At 49.3% G+C, this 6,000-nt stretch overlaps 1 long non-coding RNA gene across 3 annotated transcripts in view; it reads left to right on the forward strand.

Moving 5' to 3' along the window:
* The window catches only part of LOC119400859 (uncharacterized), a 44,701-nt gene extending 39,817 nt beyond the window's left edge, over window positions 1-4,884 (forward strand). For all 3 annotated transcript variants that reach the window (XR_005185286.2, XR_005185284.2, XR_005185285.2), the window contains exon 4: window positions 4,772-4,884. This is a non-coding gene — a long non-coding RNA (uncharacterized LOC119400859). The remainder of the gene's footprint in view (window positions 1-4,771) is intronic.
* Window positions 4,885-6,000: the final 1,116 nt, after the last annotated feature.

The following is a 6,000-nucleotide window of genomic DNA, read 5'->3' on the forward strand; positions in this document are numbered from 1 at the left end:
GCGCGGACATTTGCCTCTCTGGTGCTTGAAGGGGCCCGAAGTAGTTTTGGCGGTGCGCCGAGTGAACGAATCCCTAGGGCACGAATACCCCTGCTGTGTTGGCATGGTCAATGAAAGTTATTGGAGCGGCGGCTGCGAGCGCGCTGACCGTAAAAAAAGAGAACGATGAACGATGGCGCGCTCGCAGCTCGCGCTCAGCAGCCGCGGGCAGTTGCGGCCGGGCATCTGCGGAATAAAGATGGCTGCTGGTCCATCTCGGTGTCTTCCCTGAGGGATTCCGGGCTAACCCCCAGCCTGAAACACCTACAAATTTTAAAGTGCGCCTTCCAGAGCAGAAGGCGTTGGGCACTGCTTTCGATCTCTGAAGAGGCCGTGGAGAAGGTTCACATACGTGTGTGAATGGTTCATTTTTACTAGTGAAGCAGCGCATGGGGGCAAGGCACATACTGAAGACACGAACGACGGAACAACCTTGTTCGTGCCCTGCTTCACATGTAAAAATGAACTGTCACGAACTCGCCCAATTGATAACTTTATCATGTCAGTGGACAGAGCGGCCGAACGAGGTTGTCGTAAGATGATGTCGCTGGGTAGGTGGAGCAAAGTTCTGCAAATGAGATCACTGCTAGACCACCCCATCTTCAATATCAAGGCGCCCCGGACATTACGAAATACCACTAGCAGACTGGAAGCCTTTTCGATGGCACGCAGTGAGCAATCAGCGCTCAATTGAGCTCTTGGAGGAGGTGTTCGATGCGGGCGCTTCTTTGGAAATTGTAAGCGGCCGTGTGCACATGACCCGTGCTGAGCAAGCTTAGAAGCCCTTCAAGGAGAGCTGATTCGACTCATTGTGCTTTCGAAGTGATAATTTTGGAAGCGCACCAGAAGCGCGCAGCCCACTGTAGCTACCGTCCGCCAGGGTCTTTCTCTGGTTCGTCGAATAGTCGTGTGGCCATCGACGGACCTGCGTTATCTGTATTATTTACTGGAGAATTGTGGCCGCTTCTCAGAAAGCGTGTTCCTCGTCGCCTTTGGGTTGCCGGCCTTGCTCTATCTTGCTATCGAGGAAACTCCCCCTACACTCCTTCTACAGCGAATTCTTCCGCAGCCAATTGGCAAGCCTGTTCTTACTTTTGTATTAATGTCGCGCTCCTCATTGTTCTCAAGATGCAAACACGGGCATTTCCTCCCTCCGCTGAACCGATGTCCGAACAAGTGATACCCAAAGGTATTACTTGTTTTTGAAGAGTAGCTATGATCTACGCGGCTGCTAATCCTGCTGAGAGCGGCGACGCCACGATTGCCTGTCCTGTTATTGCCGCAGAGTTGCTGCCTTCCTGCTTTCGGCCTGAAAATATTCGAGGTCGCTTTGCTGAAGGAGACGCCCCTTCACAACTTCGGCGCATCACTTCTCTGACACCGAGGCACCTAAACGTTGAGGCCGCTTTACCCTTCGAGATCGCCAACGCTTTTGATGATTTGCTTGCGGGTGCGCCTTCTGCCATTGCATACGAAGTCCTGAACCACACGCTCCTGTAGAACCCCGAGCACATGCAGCAGAATAAGCTACAGCCGCTTTTTTCTGAGGTACTCTTTGACATACGGCCACTAAACTGTCGCACCCGATGTGTCGGTTACATTGTGAGCGCCCCTCAAACGAAAGCGAACTTTTAATCGAAGTGTTTGTGGAACACGTCCGGCAGTCCGAACGCATCGTAGTAGCAGGCCACCAACCTGCACTCTAGGCTAGCTGCACTCACCAACCGCAACTGCGACAGCTCCTTTTTTCCACAACTACATATTGCCGCTGCGAGACACTTGCAGTCAGGCGACCGACTCGCGCGCCTGGAAGAACTGCGCTGGTACTGCCGTACGAGCGCACTTGCGAAGCTGATTACTCGCTGCAACGCTGACGACCAACTTCGCCGCAACCGTTTGGGTTCAAAGTCATTTAGTGAACCCAGAGACTCTCGCAAAAATTTTATCGTTTTCGCCGACTAGCGGGTCGCTGCAGTCAGATCTGTTCTAGGACGGGAACAGACAGGACAGTCGCTAATGGCGGCATGTGATATCGGTGCTTGTTTAAACCGCCTTACGAAACGCATAAATGGTGATCTGCCCGGTTAAAGAAAAGGTGAAACATCATATCACCACCAATGCCCAATTTCACCTTGCCCGTCGATGGAGGCTCACTGGAACAAGGCTTGAAGTCACCGGTCGTGAATTGGAGCACATGCTTCAGCTAAGCATTACTCGCCTTGCCTCAGTAAAAGGTCTTCATCTCTAAATTTGGCACCAAACAGGAAAATGGCGACCAGCGGCCTTATGGTGAATGCAGAACATTGACTCTCGCCACTACTCCAAATTCATATCCCCATACACGACATCGCAACTCGTCTCACAGGAAGAATAGATACACCAAGATCGATTAGATGACCACGTACCACCAAATTGGTATTGAACCCAGTGAGTTTCTGAAACAGCAATCGCAACATTAATTATAATGGTTGAGATGCAGTATGCCTTCAGGCTTGCAGAATGTGGCGAAAACAGGTCAAATGTTAATAGAAGAGATCACATGTTGTCTATAGCAGTGCGTGCAGTTCTGCAGTGGCATCAGGGCACAGACTGGAGGACGTTGGGCTTCTACCTAAAGTGCCTTGATGCTACAGGAGCTCGATGAAGTACTTTCAGAAAAGAGATGCCGGTCATCCACTGCACTGTGAAGCCTTGTTTCTTTTTGAACGCTGTATATTTTACAATTAGACTGACCACAAACTGGTAAACGTATTCTGCAAAAACAACATATTCGCGTACTCAGAACTCAAACTTATATAACTTCCTTCATTTTTGAATTTTCTACGGGCACGCACCACAACACTGTGGCTGAAAAGTAGCCGCTGACGCACTTTCGCGGATAGATACCGTGCGTGCTAGAGTTTTATTTCCATAGTCAAGGTGCTTGCCACAGAAGTGACACTAAGCAGTGCCAGTTGCGTGCTCGTCGCTCCTGTTCGAAGAAATATCGCTTCCCTATCCACATACATTGGCCACATTCAAATATTTCAGGCAGCTGCTCCCACGTCCATGCCCTATTTGTTCGAACTGTCTCAGCGAACAATATTAGATTCGCTGCAAGAGCTACGCCATCGCGACATAGGAGCGATATGAGGTCTTATCATGAATGTATTCGTCTGACAGCTGATATTTCATCCTATAAAGAACACTATTAAAAGCTAAGCAAGAAGCTTCCGAACTTGTCACAACGTGAAGCAGACCCGGCAAATTCATTCCGCAGGGTAACCGTTTTGGCTAACAAACTGCTGTTTAGAGAACGTGCATTTAGACTTGGTAGAGCCACTCCCACCTTTTTGAAATATTGATGCGAATGCCTCGTTCAGAAGTGCTCACTTAGCACAAAGAATTGCACGCAGGACAACAGAAGGGACCATGACGAGCGCTAACTGTCCACGAAGTTTATATCAAATAGCGCACAATTATTCACTCTCGAAATGACAGAAACAAATAAAAAGCTATCCATAAGCCCACAACCGCCCTGCGCGATGACCTTACAATCTACGGTAATTTTATTCTTTTTGAAAAAGCCTGATGAAGAGAAAGTTGGCGCAGTCAGTCACTAATCAACAATCCTTCCCTGCCTCGATCATTTCTCTCGGTATTTTATTTCTGTTTTTTTTTTTTCCTATGACGGTGTTGTCATTCCAAAGCGGCTTGCAGCCACATGTGCTGCAGTGCAAGGCCAATAAGCCATCGGGACCTTATTCAGAAAGGCAAAACTGAAAATTTTGCTGCTGGTTATATGCTCTTCTATGGATTTAACGGCTGCGAACAAGTTTGCGACGTAGGTGAAGACGGCAGGTGGCTCACGGTGAACTTCCTAATTAGGTGTTCAAAATACTGGACGTCATTATCGAGATCAAATGGCAGTCTCAGAAGGTCAAGGAGCCTGAATGTTGTGCTGATCGCCGTTTTGCGCAAGTCGCACGCAGCCACAGCAAGTTGGTGGTTGGCGCAGACAAGATCAATGTTTTCAAAAATGTTGGTACCGTTCTTTTTGCTATTATGTGTTGTTCTGACTTGCATGGCAACAGCAATTACATGACACTGTAGTCGCGTTTTTGCCGTCACCGTTGACATAACCGTAGCAGTTAGGTCTCATATGATGTCAAAATCGATGAAAACGGCCCCGCCGTTGTTATTTATTTCGTTCGTTAGGACGTATATTGTACGTCCGAGGACATATATTGTACGTCGGAGGGAACGGAAACGAGGGCAGCAGACGATCGCTGAAGCGCAGAGGAAGCAAGCCGGCCGCCCTCCGTCACGCCAAATGCCCATGGCACGTAGGGGGGGGGGGTGTACAGAACGGGTGCGACCAAGCGCGGTTTATGTTCACAGGGATCATATTTTTGCTGCTTTAGAGCAACTCAGTTTTACCGTGAAGAAATGTGATATAATCAAGGACGGAAAAAGGCAGGCGACGGGATGAGCTCTGAAACGAAGGTATGAACAGAACGTATACCTTAGTGTGTGTGGTACTCGTAACGTTTAGTTTGCGTTTAAGTAATACATAGCACGAAGGTCCCTTCGCTTTTTTTATCGGCTATGTTCCCGTAAGCCAGTGTTTTGTAGTTATGGGAGATCGGACGCTAAAGGAGTTAGGTGCGGGACTTATTTTGTACATAATTCTGATGTTTTGCTATCGCATTCAATGCTTCGCCCTTGCGGCGAAACTGACTTTTTTTCGCAGAAGCTAACAAGGCAAAAGCTTCAAGTTCGTCACGAAAGAAGCCGCTGAAGTACACATACGAAGTACCCGAGGAACTAACAGATAGAGGAGAAGCCTTGCGTAAGGTTTTAGAGGTAACATAAATTTTCACTTGGACACGGGCTTTGGTACACACAAGCGCGTGCCAAACGCTCAGCACACGCCGCGCTTCGTTGGAAATGCTGAGTGGCAACCACGCGAAACGTATTCCTGCGCGGGCCCTGGGCTGGCTAAGGAAGCATTAGGTATCATAGGCGTCCCTTTTTATTGACGTATTGATAACGATTGAAACTGTGCATTACAACTTGGGCTAGCATCCCCTAGTCATTCGGTCAATTTGGTGCGGTACAGATCCATTAAAGAGCATGCGGCAATTCCAAACGAACACAAGACCATGAGTGCATCGTAAACATCGCAGTGAATAAAGCATGAAATAATATATGTACGATGTTTTCATCGGCAACTGGCAAAACTAGCGAAGTCGACCTAGTGCAGCACTCCGAAAAAAAACATCACTGCTATATCCACGAAGTGAATGATGTTAGAGGAGCTTGCTCGGAGATGATTGGGTAACCCGCGAATCCTCCGTACACATCGCTCTACCATTATATAGAGACGTGACAACGTTGTTATATATACATTAGCCCTATTCGCTTCGGCCTCTCGGGCTCTCACCGCAGGGTCTTGGCGGCGAGCCCGAGCTGCTGCTTCGCTGCGAGTTCGCCGCGCTGCGGCCTTCGCTGGGGTGTTCATGCTGCAGAGCGGCAACGAAGAGTGTTCACTGAGTGAACTCCCGGAGAAGAGAAAGGAAGCGCGCCAAACGCGAGCGCCAAACGAGAGGCGCGGCCCTCTAGCGGTCACCTATCTAACTAGCGCATGCGCCGAGCGTGGTGTGCGCCGCCTTGAACGACGGCGCCCCTTCTAGTGAGCATTCTTGAAATCACCGGAGAGAGCGCAGCCGAGCCTTTGGTGGGAGCAATGAGAACTAGTGCACACGCCGACAACGGACAAGGCGCGAGCATAGGGAGCAAGCTCATAAAAGCAATCTAAGTTTAAGTATTCGTACGCCGAGCAGGTGCCGGTGTACACCCTTGTGCACGACGTAGCACAACCAGACGAATACACGAGCGTGGGCTAACCTTAGTAACTTAGCAGGTGGGATGGGCTGGAAAACTCTGGAACGTGGTATAGATTCGCGATTTCGGTAGGGA

Source organism: Rhipicephalus sanguineus, chromosome 7, assembly GCF_013339695.2.
Source record: "Rhipicephalus sanguineus isolate Rsan-2018 chromosome 7, BIME_Rsan_1.4, whole genome shotgun sequence".
Classification (NCBI taxonomy): domain Eukaryota; kingdom Metazoa; phylum Arthropoda; class Arachnida; order Ixodida; family Ixodidae; genus Rhipicephalus; species Rhipicephalus sanguineus.